At 44.8% G+C, this 15883-nt stretch overlaps 1 pseudogene; it reads left to right on the forward strand.

Moving 5' to 3' along the window:
* The first annotated feature begins 8330 nt into the window (after positions 1–8330).
* LOC141271520 (uncharacterized) lies at positions 8331–10424 on the forward strand (annotated as a pseudogene).
* The last annotated feature ends 5459 nt before the right edge of the window (positions 10425–15883 follow it).

Consider the following 15883-nt stretch of genomic DNA (forward strand, 5'->3'; position numbering starts at 1 on the left):
TCACATTTGAAGTCACTTTGAGGGGTCTTTTTGACAGAAAATACCCAAAAGTGACACCATTCTAAAATCTGCACCCCTCAAGGTGCTCAAAACCACATTCAAGAACTTTATTAACCCTTCAGGTGCTTCACAGGAATTTTTGAAATGTGGAAGAAAAAAAATGAACATTTAACTTTTTTCACAAAAATGTTACTTTAGACCCAATTTTTTTTATTTTCGCATGGGTAACAGGAAAAAATAGACCCCAAAATTTGTTGTGCAATTTCCCCTGGGCACACAGATACTCCATATGTGGGGAAAAAACACTGTTTGGGCGCACGGCAGGCTTCGGAAGGGAAGGAGCACCATTTGACTTTTTGAATGTAAAATTTGCTTGAATAATTAGTGGACGTCATGTTGCATTTGGGGAGCCCCTGATGTGCCTAAACAGTGGAAACCCCCCACAAGTGACACCATTTTGGAAACTATACCCCTCAGGGAACTTATCTAGATGTGTGGTGAGCACCTTGAACCCCCAGGTGTTTCACAGAAGTTTATAACATTGAGCTGTAAAAATAAAATTTTCACATTTTCCCCACAAAAATGTTTTTCAGCCCCCAATTTTGCATTTTCATAAGGGTAACAGGATAAATTGCACCATGGAGTTTCTTGTGCAATTTCTCCTAAGTAAGCAGATACCCCATATGTGGGGGAAAACCACTGCTTGGGCGCACAGCAGGGTTCGGAAGGGAAGGAGCGCCATTTGACTTTTTGATTGTAAAATTTGCTTGAATAATTAGCAGACGCCATGTTGCGTTTGGAGAGCCCCTGATGTGCCTAAACAGTGGAAACCCCCCACAAGTGACACCATTTTTGAAACTAGACCCCTCAGGAAACTTATCTAGATGTGTGGTGAGCACCCTGAACCCCAAAGTCCTTTACAGAAGTTTATAACATGGAGCCGTGAAAATAAAAAAATCAAATTTTTTCCACAAAAATTATGTTTTAGCCCCAATTTTTTTATTTTCACAAGGGTAAGAGGAGAAAATGGACCCCAAAAATTTTTGTGCAATTTCTCCTGAGTCCCCGCCCGCATGTTTCACGGTTATTAGAAAACATGCGGGGATCGCTCGTGCATGGCAGGCAATCCCCACGAGTTTTTTTTGGCCGCGAAGCATATGGAGCGGAGACTTGAGCACCCGCGATACTCAATGCATACCAGAGCACCCGATGCAAAGTCAAGTAGCGAGCACTTGCGCTCAACACTAGTTGCCATATCGTCATCTTTTTTTTTTCTTTTACTTTTGAAAAAAATCCCAACCCTAACCCTAGCCCAACCCTAACCCCAACCCCAACCCTAACCCTAGCACGACCCTAACCCTAACCCCAACCCTAACCCAACCCAAACCCCAACCCTAACCCAACCCTAACCCCAACCCCAACCCTAACCCTAGCCCAACCCTAACCCTAATCCTGGCCCAACCCTAACTCTAGACCAACCCTAACCCTAGCCCAACCCTAACCCCAACCCTAACCCTAGCACAACCCTAACCCCAACCCCAACCCTAACCCTAGCACAACCCTAACCCGAGAGTTTATTTTTTACGCCGTTCCTCGTGCGGTATAAGTGATTAGATGACTTTATTCTTCGGGTCGGTGTGACTACAGAGATACCAGAATCATATCGGATTTTTATGATTGACAGCTGTCACACACTAAAAGACGTAGTTTTTGCATCGCCATATTATGAGAGCTATAATTTTTCCATATTTTGGCCGACAGAATCATGTGATGGCTTGTTTTTGCGGGATGAGTTGATGTTTTTATTAGTGCCATTTTCAGGCACATGACATATTTTAATCGCTTTCTATTCCGATTTTTGGGAGGCGGAATAAACAAAAACCAACAATTCAGGAATTGTTTTTTTTATTTATTTTTTTATTCTGTTCCGCGTGTGGTAAAATTGATAAGGTAGCTTTATTCTTCAGGCTGTTACGTTTACAGCGGTACCACATTTATATTGTTTTCTATGTTTTGGCGCTTTTACATAATAAAAGCAATTTTATAGAAAAAAAAATTTTTTTGCATCCCTTTATTCTGAGAGCTATAACTTTTTTATTTTTTGGCTGATAGAGCTGTATGGTGGCTTGTTTTTTGCGCGACGAGATTATGTTTTCAGTGGTACCATTTTTATTTATATTTGTCTTTTTGATCACGTGTTATTCCATTTTTTGTTTGATGATAAAGCATTGTTTTTTGCTTCGTTTTTTTTTTTTTTACCGTGTTCACTGAAGGGGTTAACTAGTGGGAAAATGTTATAGGTCAAGTCATTCCGGACGCGGCAATACCAAATATGTGTACTTTTATTGTTTTGTTGTTTTTTTTTCATAATAATATTTATTGATGGGTAAATTATATTTTTATTTTTGATGGATTATTTTTTTTATTTATTTTTTTATATTTTTACAATTTTTTTAATTTTTTTCACTTTCTGACACTTTTTTTACTTTTATACTTTGTCCCACTATGGGACTTGCACTTTTTTTATTCGGATCGCCTGCATAGCACAGGAATGGAGCACCATCCCTGTGCTATGCAGGCTGTCAGCGCTGCACAGGGAGAAGATAGTTTGGTCATGCACTGCACATGACCAAAATATCTTCCTGCTGTCTGGTGACCCGGATGTTGTCATGACGACATTGGGTCATCATGGCAACATCCGGGAAGCCGCGGCAGACAGCGCTGGAGGCCGGAAGAGAACGTGAGTATTGCGATCACCTCCCTTTGCCACTGCAATGCTGCAAGCGACTTAGATCGCAGCATTGCAGGGGTTAATGTGCCGAGAGCGGTGCGGGACCGCTCCCTGCACATAGCACCGGGTGTCAGTTGTGACAATCAGCTGACACCCGGCGGCGATCGCGCCCACACAGCCTGTGTGCAGGCGCGATCGCAAAGATGTATTAATACGTATCAGGCTCTTAAAGCCCAGGGCACAGATACGCATTAATATGTCTTGGGCTTTAAAAAACCCTTTCGCAACCTTGGGTTTTGTCGTTTTTGCATTTTCGTTTTTTGCTCCCCTTGTTCCCAGAGCCATAGCGTTTTTATTTTTTGGTCAATATGGCCATGTGAGGGCTTATTTTTTGCGGGACGAGTTGTACTTTTCAACACCATTACTAGTTTTACCATATCGTATACGAGAAAACGGGAAAAAAATTCCAAGTGCGGTGAAATTGCTAAAAAAGTGCAATACCACAGTTGTTTTTTATTTATTTTTTTTACCACGTTCACTGAATTCTAAAATTGACCTGCCATTCTTATTCTCCAGGTCATTACGAGTTCGTAGACACCAAACATGTACAGGTTCTTTTATATTTAAGTGGTGAAAAAAAATTCCAAAATTTGGTAAAAAAATTTAAATAAAATAAAGCCATTTTCTAAGACCTGTAGCGTCTCCATTTTTCGGGATCTGGGGCTGGGTGAGGGCTAATTTTTTGTGCGCCGGGCTGACGTTTTTATTGATAACATTTTGGGGTAGATCCGATGTTTTGATCGCCCGTTATTGCATTTTATTGCAATTTTGCAGTGACCAAAAAACTTAATTCTGGCGTTTAGAATTTTTTTCTCGTTACGCCGTATACCGTTCGGATTAATTCTTTTTTTATATTGATAGATCGGGCGATTCTGAATGCGGCGATACCAAATATGTCTATGTAGATTTTTTATATATATGTTTTATTTTGAATGGGGCGAAAGGGGGGTGATTTTTAAAAACTTTTTTTTTCACTTGTTGCATGCTTCTATAGTCTCCATAGGAGACTAGAAGCGGCAACTATCCGATCGCCTCTGCTACATACAGGGGATCAGCAGATCCCCTGCATATAGCAGAATTGGTCCTGTGCTATGAGCGCCGACCACTAGGTGGCGCTCATAGCGACCAGATCATGACAACCACAAGCGTCTGCTGCAGACCCTGGGTTGTCATGCCCACAGATCGGTGACCCGCGATCATGTGACGGGGTCGCCGGTGGGCGGGGCTTAGGACGCGCTTCCCGGAAGCGAGCGTTAAATGCCGCTGTCGGAGATTGACAGCGGCATTTAACATGTTAACAGCCGCGGGTGGATCGCGATTCCACCCGCGGCTGTTGCGGGCACATGTCAGCTGTAAGAATCAGCTGACATGTGCTCGGTTCAGTGCGGGCTCACTGCCGGAGCCCTCACTGAACCGGGGGAGGAGTCCTATGACGTACTAAGACGTCATAGGTTGCAAATGGGTTTAAAGGGGTTAAAAATAAAACAATTTAAAAAAATCAATATATACCACATATTTGGTATGGCCGCATTCAGAATCTCCCGATCTATCAAAATATAGAAATAATTAATCCGATCGGTAAACGGCATAACAAGGAAAAAATCAAAACGCCAGAAGTACGCTTTTTTTGGTCACAGCAACATTGCAATAAAATATAATAACGGGCGATGAAAACATCATATCTACCCCAAAATGGTATCAATAAAAACATCAGCTCAGCACATAAAAAATAAGCCCTCACCCAGCCCCAGATCCCGAAAAATTGAGACGCTATGTGTCTCAGAAAATGGTGCAATTTTTTTTTTTTTTTTTTTTTACAAAGTTTGGATTTTTTTTCACTACTTAAATAAAAAAGAGCCTATACATGTTTGGTATCTATGAATTCGTAATGACCTGGAGAATAATAATGGCAGGTCAGTTTTAACATTTAGTAAGCATGGTAAAAAAAAAATATATATATTCTGGAAATCACTTTTTTTGCAATTTCACCGCAATTTTTTTCCTGTTTTCCAGTACACAATATGGTAAAACCAATGATGTCATTCAAACATACAATTCATCCCGCAAAAACAAGCCCTCACATGGCCATATTGATGGAAAAATAAAAAAGTTATGGCTCTGGGAAGAATGGAAGCAAAAATCGAAAAGCAAAAACCCAAGGTGGTGTAGGAGTTAAACTCTTTTAGTTATCATCTGCAGGTGTGGCACCCCAGGGGTCTGGTTACCACAGTAATAGAGATATTATGTCTGAGAGCAAGTGAGAGGTTTCTCTGGTCAGGAGCCCTAAGCATGCAACACGGCCCACCCAGACCTGGGAGGGGAGGAATCTGCCCTTATAAACTGGGTCTGGGGCGGGATTAGTGAGTGAAGTCCCAGACAGAGACGCAGTCAGGTCTGGAGGACAGCAGACACAGGGAAAGGAAGACCTAGGAGCTCTGTAGGAACAGTAGCTGAATACCAGGGGCTGGAGCTGAGCAGAGTTCGCCCTGGTTGAAGACACTAATACCGGACACGGAGTCCGAGGCTGTGGGGACATCCAGGTCCAGCAGCAGAATCCAACCGGCAGGGGATTCCATGTCCTCTGGCCATAGAAACCCGAAGGCACAGTCACAAGCCAGGGACCAGCAACGCCATTGTGAAGCGGAGGCTAACAGAAGGCCCCAAGTCACCGGCCATATGGGTGAGCACCACACGGTATACTCAGGGACGTGGGCTACTTCTACCCGCATAGAGCAAGGTAGCCAGGGAAGAGTGCAGATAGACGGGGAGGCCTACAACTCCACCTGGCCAGGGGGAGATCCTGCTTGCTCACAGACTGACCAGGCCCCTACTGCTAACCAGTACTCCCGGGAGGGCCTGCTTTATACCATCAGTAAAGACCCTGAACTGCACCACACGTCTCTGTGTTTCATCGCCGCGCCAGCACCATCAGTATTGGGACGCTCACACCATCACTCCCATCATCCACACTAGCTGCCCTGAGGCAATACTTCTCCCGTGGGGAGTTATCCCATACTCGGCTGCGCAAACAACATCAGCCTCAGCGGTCTGCAGCGCAGCGGCGGTCCCCACTGACCGCAATCCACGGGTGGCGTAGTCGGACATTGTTTTACTTAAGACTGCCACTGGTTTGACCGCCCTGGGCACGGACCGGGTCACCGCCACACTGAGACTACAACCCCCAGCGATCCGGCTCCGGGAATCCCCCTGCACAGTACAGGCCCAGGGGGCATGTCACAGGGACATGGGCAGTCATGGGCATAGTGTCCCACCTAGCTGTACCCTCGACACTCTCACTCTCTTAATTACTTATTTCCTTACAGTTGGCTTTCAGCAGCATTTGTTACTCTCTGCCCTCTGGGCCGCCATCTCATCTTTCCATAGTGTATACACTTATTTAATCTCCCACACAACCACTATAGGGAGTCCACTCGAGTTTTAAGCACTTTTGCCAAAACAATATAAACTCCAATTGTTGGGTCACATGAACAGTTCTACACTATTCCTCATTTTCCCTAATGACAGATGCATAGTAAATTCAGGTTGCCTTTCCACTTTAGTCAGCAAATTAGTTGACATCATGGAATGCTCTTGGGCCTTGTTTCTTCTTGACTTTGAATATCATTAGCTTTTAAAGGCTGCTAGCTAGATGTTTTTCTGATCGTGGGCAATAATTGTATCTGCAACACTCTCATAGATATTGTGATACTTTACATGTCATCCAGGACATGGGAGATCTGGAAAGGAAATGATCCATACAAGGTATTAAGACAGTATGGTAGTTGATTAGGGTTTTTTTGGGCCACATTTCAGCCCAGCATGTTGCCTCACCTCCTGCTTTGATTGTGTAATTACCAATTTTCAGCTCAGTTTTTTGCAATAGAACCAGAAAAATTAGGTTTAACCCTTTCACTCCGAAACTTATTTTCACCTTCCTGACGACGCCATTTCTGACCAGTGTCATTTTATGAGGTAATAATTCTGGAACGCTTCAACGGATTCCGGTGATTCTGAGACATATTGTACTTTAAGATGGTGGTACAATCTTTTTGATATGACTTACGTTTACTTGTGAAAAAGTCAGAAATTTGGCGAAAATTGTGAAAATTTTGCAATTTTCAAACTTTTAATTTTTATGCCCTTAAATCAGAGAGTCAAGTCACACAAAATAGTTAATAAATAAAATTTCCCACATGTCTACTTTAAATCAGCACAATTTTGGAAAATATTTTTTTTTGTTAAGAAGTTAAAAAGTTAAAAGTTAACCAGCGATTTCTCATTTTTACAGCAAAATTTACAAAACCATTTTTTTAGGGACTACATCACATTTGAAGTGACTTTGAGGGATCTATATGACAGAAAATACCCAAAAGTGACACCATTCTAAAAACTGCACCCATCAAAGTGCTGAAAACCACATTTAAGAAGTTTATTAACCTTTCAGGTGCTTCAAAGGAATTTTTGAAGTACGCTGATACCCAATATGTAGAGGAAAACTACTGTTTGGGCGCATGCCAGGGCTTGGGAGGTAAGGAGCACCATTTGACTTTTTTAATGCAAAATTTGCTGGCATAATTACCAGACACTTGTCACGTTTGAAGAGCCTCTAATGTGCGGATACCATTTGGAAACTAGATCCATCAGGAACTTATCTAGATGTGTGGTGAGCACCTTGAATTCCCGATGCTTCACAGATGTTTATAACGTTGAGCTGTGAAAAAAAAAAAAAAAAAAATCTAATTTTTCCTGCAAGAATGTTTTATAACCCCAGTATTTGCATTTTCACAAGAGTAATATGAGAAAATGGACACGAAAATTTGTTGTTCAATTTCTCCTGAGTGCGCAGATACCCCATATGTGGTCGAAAACTACTTTTGAGGCATAGTGCAAAGCTCACAAGGGAAGAAGCACCATATTGCAATTCCGATTTTGCTGGTTTGAGGGTGCCATGTCACATTGGTAGAGCCCCTTAAGTCCCAGATCAGCCGAACCACCCATAAGCGACCCCATTTTAAAAACAACACCTCTCAATGAGTTCATCTAGGGGATCATACTGACACCACAGGTGTGTCACAGCATTTTATACCTTTGGGCAGAGAAAGACTTTCATGTTGCTGCACTACTATTAAGTGGTCTTCCAGAAAATTCTGACACACTTGTCACTGCACTAGATGCATGGCCAGATGATTAGCTCACACTAGAATATGTCAAAGGCAAGCTTGTAGATGAATTCAAGCGAAAAACACACAATGTAAGCAGCAGTAATGAATCTAGAGCAGAAACAGCATTAAAGACACAGGACTTTCCTAAAAATAAGAGCAATCTAAGGGAAACTCATAAATGTTGAAAGCCCGGCCACCTTAAAGCATACTGCAGAATTTGGGAAGCAAGAATGAGTCAGTTTCAAAAGCAGAACAGTGATCAAAAGGTGAAAACAGCTGTAGAGGAAAAGTTTACATGTGTTGAAACTGCATTTAATACCAGTACAGGCTCATCTGCAAAGCATATGTGGTGTATAGACTCTGGTGCTAGCAGCCATATGACGAATAACAAGGATTTCTTCACTGACCTTGATGAAAGCAAGTCAGAAAAGGTCATCTTAGCTAATGGTCAATATATGACTTCAGAAGGAGTATGAGACAGCTACCTCCACTGTCCAGTTTCCTCAGCACAAAGCAGAAAGCTACCTCCACTGTCCAGTAAAGGATGTTCTCTGTTCCCAGTCTTGAAAGCAATCTTCTGCCAGTAAAGAAGCTTATGCAAAAAGGGAATGTAGTTACTTTTAAAGATAACAGCTACATTATATCAAAGAAGGGTCACAATCTTGCAGAAGGAAAATCTAAAATGAACTTTATCAGCTAAAATGCAAAGAAAGCATGTACAGTGCTAGACAAGATCTGCATAAGAACTGTATCCATATATGGCACAGACGTCTTGGGCACAGAGACCCAGAAGCAATAAGGAAGCTAGGTCAACTTGCAAATGTTGTGGAAATCAAGCAATGTAGTCAAATGATGAAGTGCACTAGCTGTCTTAAAGGGAAAATGTCCAGAAAATCATTTCCTAAAGTAAGCACCACTAGATCTGCGCAGCCACTGGATTTGATACACACAGATGTTTGCGTTCCAATGAGTGTTCAAACTCCAAGCAAGAAGAGATATTTTCTCACATTTATTGATGACTACTCCAGATTTACAGTCGTCCACCTGTTTCACAGTAAGGATGAAGTTCCACGGAAACTTGAAGAATATCTTGCCGTAGTATTTAACAAATTTGGAAGAATGCCAAAAGCCCTGCGTGCAGATAATGGGACTGAATATACAAGTGGTAAGGTGCAAACCATTTTGAAAAAGAATGGAATCGTGTTCCAGACTACCATCCCACACAACCCAGAACAGAATGGCATTGCAGAGAGAAAGAACCGCACTCTCTGTGAAAGTGGAAGAAGTATGTTGTTTGATGCGAATATACCTACAACGTATTGGGGAGAAGCCATCACGACAGCTTGCTATCTTCAAAACAGACTGCCAGGTAAAGTCACAAATAAAACTCCATATGAGCTATGGAACTGTGAGAAGCCTAACCTGAAGCAAAACGTTTGTGTATATTCCCAAAGAAAAACGTTCCAAGTGGGAATCACATGCAAAGCAAGGAGTCCTGGTGGGCTATAGTGAAACTCAAAAGGGATACAGAATCTTGCACCCAGAGACCAACACAGTAACAATCAGCAGAGACATAGTGATTGATGAGAACTCAGTTTCGCTCAAATTCCACGAAGTTACACCAGTCATTCAAGCCAAGAAACAAGAACAAGAATCTCAATCACCAAACCCAGACACAGAAAAAGAAAACACTGAAGTCTGGATAAGCTCTGAAGCCAGCAAGAAAGAAACAGAAGAACTAAGTCAACCTCCAGTCAGGAAGTCAGGAGATCAGAAAGACCAACCAAAGGTATCTCAGCTAGATGCCTTTCTTATATGGTCAGAACACTTCCTGAACCAATTTGGACTGTCAGAAGCCAAAGGTGCGTCAACACCAATGGATCCATCCAACTTAAAGTTGGAAGGAGAAGAAGATCTGCTAGCCACCAATGAGAGTTACAGACAAGCAGTGGGGGCGCTTCTGTATATAGCAACCACAACTCGTCCAGATATTACAGCCGCAGTTGGAATTCTCTGCCGACGTTTAAGCAAGCCACGCTAAAGAGACTGGAATGCAACGAAGAGAATTCTACAATATCTTAAGGAAACTCAAAGGCTAAATCTTAAGATATCTGCATCAGGAGATCTCACTCTCAGAGGTTATGTGGATGCGGATTGGGTTGGAGATACAAGTGATCGGAAATCAAGAAGTGGTTACTTGTTCAAGATAGGAGAAAATTCAATTTCTTGGTCTAGCAGGAAACAAGTGTCAGTTGCATTGTCTTCTACAGAAGCAGAATATGTATCAGTTGCTTATGCAAGTCAAGAAGTTATTTGGTTGAAAAAACTTTTGGAAGATTTCGGCAAGCCACTAGCTCAGCCAACAGTTATCTATGAGGACAACCAAGGATGTATTAAACTTGCCAGCAGTGAGAAGATTAGTGCAAGGACTAAACACATCAACATTAAACATCACCACTTACGTGACTTAGTAGAACGTGGTGTACTAGAGTTTGTTTATTGCGAGTCTGACAAGATGTTAGCTGATGGTACGACAAAACCATTGCCAAGAGCCAAGTTTGAGGACTTCAGAACCACAATGGGACTAACAGGATAAGTAGTTGTTGAGTGGGGGTGTTGGAATATATTTAGTACAACAACTCCATTCCTATGTATGTAAATGTTCTATTGCTAGGTTTGTGTATTGTCTATAAAGTAAAAAAAAAAACTCCCAGAGGCTCACACACAGAAAAGACCATGTGACTGTGTTCAGTTTCCTGTGTCAGTGTTACGAGTCCTGGTGGTGGAACCTCTGTGCTTTGGTACAAGGAGGGGCCAGAGGGGCGTGATTAAGTGCCTGCTCGGCCCGACCAAGGTCACACGGCGGCTTAGTCGACTCCGTGAACCAGGGAGGTACCGGGCACGTGGACCAGGTGCCACTCTGGGACCGACCGTGTGTGAGAGCAGGTGACTCCCACGGATCAGATGGCAGGAATTGACTGGTACAGCGGATGAGCACGGCAGGAAGGCTGACGGGTGGACCGGGTAGATAAGCAGGCTGGTTCGGCATATAGTCAGGCGGGTGCTCCGGGTAGGCGGGCACGGCAGGTAACTGGCAGGTGCTCCGGGTAGACTGGCTGGCGGGCACAGCAGGTAACAGGCAGGTGCTCCAGGTAGGCTGGCTGGTGGGCATGACAGGTAACAGGCAGATACTCCAGGTAGGCGACCGGCGGGCATGGCAGGTTACAGACAGGTACTCCAGGTAAGCAGGCTGGCAAGCACAACTGTAGACAGACTGGAGGACAGAACTGTTAGACAGGCTGGCGGGCTGGACTGACAGACAGACTGACAGGCAAGACTGACATGTAGCGGGACCTGAGGGCTGAAACAAGTGTTAGCACATGGAACAACAACCTTGCACAGGCACCTCCATATTGGAGGAGGTGCCTAATATAGGGGAAGTCCTCTGGCCATTGGCTGGGGACTCAATAGGACATCGCGCGCGGCGGCGGTGCGCACCACAACAGCAGGGGAGCGGAAGACACCGGACCTGGAACGCGGCGGTGAGGGGAACGATGCTATAGTACCCCTACCTTTATGCTTCCTCTTCTTAAGGCCCGCAAGAAATTTTTAAGAAGATGAGGGCATAAATGTTCTCCCTGGGTTCCCAAGACCTCTCCTCAGGGCCAAACCCCTTCCAATCCACAAGAAAGAAAGTCTTTCCTCTTACCCTCTTTGTGGGTAAAATGTTTTTTTACCTCAAAGACGTCCTCAGCAGAGACTGGAGCTGGAGCGGTACCTGGATCGTGAGAGAAAGAATTAAGGACAACAGGTTTGAGGAGGGATACGTGAAAGGAGTTGGGAATCCGTAAGGTGACCGGGAGTTTCAGCTTGTAAGCCACAGGATTCATTTGGTTCAGAACCTCAAAGGGACCGATGAATTGTCTCCCAGACGGAATTGAGGTGTATCCAGACATCTCTTATCAGCATGTCTTTTCATCCGCTCGGAGGACTGAAGAAGGGCAGATCTAGTGTCTTCCCAAATAGCCGAAAATTCGCTGACCAGAGAATCCGCGGCAGGATTGTCCACTGAAGAGGAGACGGGAAACGGAATCCGGGGGTGTTGACCATAGACCACAAAAAACGGGGATTTAGAAGAAGACTCGCTCTCATGGTTGTTATAGGAGAATTCATCCCAGGGCAGGAGCTCAACCCAATCGTTATGGTGAGCGTTGACAAAGTGCCGAAGAAAGCTGGTAAGGACCTGGTTGATACGTTCCACATGACCATTGGACTGAGGATGATAAGCAGAGGAAAAGTCCAAGGAGACATCCAGCAGCTTACATGTAGCTCTCCAGAAGCGCAAAGTGAACTGAACCCCGCCATCAGACACAATGTGGAGGGGTAGGCTGTGAAGACGAAAGATGTGATGGATGAAGTCCTTAGCCAGCAAAGATGCAGACGGAAGACCAGGCAGAGGGATGAAGTGGGCCATTTTAGAAAAGCAGTCAGCGACCACCCAAATGACAGTACAACCAGCAGAAACAGGGAGATCCGTAATGAAGTCCATAGCAATGTGTTGCCACAGAGCGGAAGGCACAGTAAGAGGAAGGAGACAGCCGAATGGAAGGTGCCTGGGAACCTTGTTACAGGCACAGGAGGAACATGCCGCGACGAAGTCCGCAACATCCTTGCGCATGGAAGGCCACCAGTAATGTCAGGCGATGAGCAGAAAGGTCTTCCTCTGACCAGCATGACCGGCTAGTTTAGATGAATGGCCCCAGCGTAGAACCTTCTTACGATCCGGAACCGCTACAAAGGTCTTACCGGGTGGAAGATGAGACAGGTCAAACGGAGCCACAATCATTACTTTGGAGGGATAAATGATATGTAGAGGCTCCTTCTCTTGGTCGGAAGACCGGAATGAGCAAGATAGAACATCAGCTTTAATGTTCTTGTCCGCTGGGCGATAATGCAGAGTGAAGCAGAATCGGGCAAAGAATAGAGACCACCTGGCCTGGTGCAGATTTAGTCTTTGGGCAAGGTTATTGTGGTCAGTGTAGATGACCACCGGGTGCAGAGCCCCCTCCAGCGCCTCTCCTCCAGCGCTAATGTGATGGCCAGCAGCTCACGATCTCCTATGGAGTAGTTGCACTCGGACGAGGAGAAGAGCTTGGAGAAGAAGCCACAGGTTACCATTCTCCCGGACGAGGTTTTCTGGGTAAGCACCGCTCCGGCTCCAGAGGAGGATGCATCAACCTCCAGGAAGAACTGCTTGTTGCAATCCGGACGGTGTAGCACAGGAGCGGAGGAGAAGGCTAGTTTAGGGAGACGAAGGCCTCCTCCGCATCGGAAGTCCATTCCCTGGGATTTGCTCCTTTACGGATGAGCGCGGAGATGGGAGCAGTCTGGGAGGAGAAATGAGGAATGAAGAGGCGGTAATAATTTGCGAAGCCCCGGAATCGCTGAATCGCCTTCAACCCCTCCAGACTGGACCACTTTAAGACTGCAGAGAACTTCTCGGGATCCATCCGCAGACCAGTCTCGGAGATAATATAGCCCAGGAACAGTAGAGAGGTCTGCTCAAAGAGGCACTTCTCGAACTTAGCGTGTTTCAGATACCATGACATATCAGGTATTACAAGGTGATCCTACATCTGCTTTTATGAGGATCTTATCTGACATTCTGCAACAAGCTAGACAAAATAATCTGATTTCATTGAGTGAACTGAATTTTCTGCTTCCAAAATTTCCTGTGATTGCAACTTTTTATGCCCTTCCTAAGGTTCATAAGGGCTATCCACCATTGAAAGGGAGGCCAATAGTTTCAGGTGTGGATGCATTGAGTCAAAACTCGAGCATCTATCTTGATCAGATGCTTAGATCTTTTGTTACAGCTCTCCCATCCTATCTGAGAGACACAACAGATTTATTAACAAAATTGGATGACATTACAGTTGATCCTGGTACTATTTTGGTTTCCATAGACGTGGAGGCATTGTATTCTAGTATCCACCTTACGGCTGGTCTGATGGCAGTGGAGTCCTTTTTGAAAACAAGGGGAAACCACTTGATCCCACACAACGAATTCATTCTTCGGTTGCTTGATTATGTTCTTACGCATAATTTTTTTATTTTTCATGGGAGATTCTACCACCAGCTCAGGGGCACAGCGATGGGGAGCCCCTGTGCCCCCACTTATGTTAATTTGCTCCTTGGCTGGTGGGAGGAAAACATAGTCTTTGGGGACGGGGATGTCGTCGGGGGCCCCCACATTCAATTTTGGGGCCGATACATTGACGACATCCTCGTCCTCTGGACTGGAGATGAGGAGTCCTTCATTGGGTTCATACAGCGCCTCAATGAAAATGATTTGGGCCTTAAATTTACTTATGAGATAGGAGGTAAAAAGATTGCCTTTTTGAATGTTATAATATCAATTGATGAATCTGGCTCCTTGAGATCATCTATCTTTAGAAAACCATCAGCAGCAAATAGCCTATTAAAATGGGATAGTTATCATCCGGTTCCTTTGAAACAAGGGATCCCTAAAGGCCAGTTTTTACGATTAAGGAGAAATTGCTCCTCTACTTCTGACTATTTTCATAAGGCTAGGGACCTTAAGGACCGTTTTTCTGATCGGGACTATCCAACAAGGGTGATCAATAGAGCATTTAATCATGCCTTTAAACAGGATAGATCTAAATTACTGGTGTCTCACTCCAGGCCCGAACAGACCTCCTTCACTAGGCTAATTGGAACCTATGATGATCAACATCCTAGGATTATGACAATCCTGAGAAAATATTGGGGTATCTTGAGGACAGATCCGGATGTTTCCAAATGGATTGCTGACTATCCCTCTGTCACCTTTAGGAGAGGCAGATCTGTCAAAGATCACTTAGTACATAGTCACTTTGTGCCCCCCAAGAAGGAGGGGACCTGGTTGGATAGGAGGTCTACTGGTACTTTTAGATGTGGACAGTGCACTTATTGTCGTTATGTCTCCATCTCAGATACATTTGTGAGCTCTGTAACTGGACGCACCTATAGGAACAAACATTTTGCTAATTGTAAAACAATAGGTGTCGTCTATGTATGTACGTGCACTTGCCCAAAAGACTATGTGGGAAAAACCAGAAGACAATTTAAAGTACGTATTGGTGAACACTTAGGTGACATCCGAAACAAGCGAGATATTTGTAGCACCCTGAGTATTCGGCTGCTACAGGGGTATTGCACCTCAACCCAGAGGTGTGGTATTCCACTCCCGGGTAAGGATGGAGTGTGGAACTGAGCTCAGTTAGCAGCATGCACTACACACATCCCATTTCCGAGGAACAGACCGATGGTACTCCCACTAGAGAAATGTGCAGGTACGACAGTGTCTGTTCCTGGCTGGAGTGGGAGGGGGGTGGAACATCCCAGTAGTGTAGGGGCAGATAGGGGGAGCAGCCTGGTTAAAGCTAGGAGCTCATTGGGTGCTGGTCACCTGAGCTCACACATAGAGGGAGTATATAAGGTGGGAACCATCTTAGATCAGGGTCAGTCTGTCAGAGTGTAACCTGAGGAGCAGAGTAGAGAAGCTCAGCCAGGAGGGCTGACAGGGAGTTGTGGTTCCGGCTGGGCCCAGCTCCAAGGCCAAGAGAGAGAGAGGAGTCTGAAGGACCCAGAGAAAACAAGAGGGAACTCCAAGAACCCAAAATTAGATCAGAGGGTGAAGAGTTGGCACCTAGGGTACCGGATCCCAAGCTGGCAGAGAGAAAAGCACACCTTAGCCAGAGACCGGAGGTCGTGGGCAGGATCTGCCACGACCCTCACCAAATCCACCAGGAAGGCAGACCAAGTATAGGGTCAGGGAACCCAGAGGAGGTGTACCCACCAAGAGACCCGAGGGAGCCGGACATAGGTGGATCCCTGGTGAGAACGGCCAGAAGAGAGGGAAAGTCAG

Source organism: Phyllobates terribilis, unplaced genomic scaffold (assembly GCF_046119375.1).
Source record: "Phyllobates terribilis strain yellow unplaced genomic scaffold, ASM4611937v1 Scaffold_5__5_contigs__length_657084704, whole genome shotgun sequence".
Lineage (NCBI taxonomy): Eukaryota > Metazoa > Chordata > Amphibia > Anura > Dendrobatidae > Phyllobates > Phyllobates terribilis.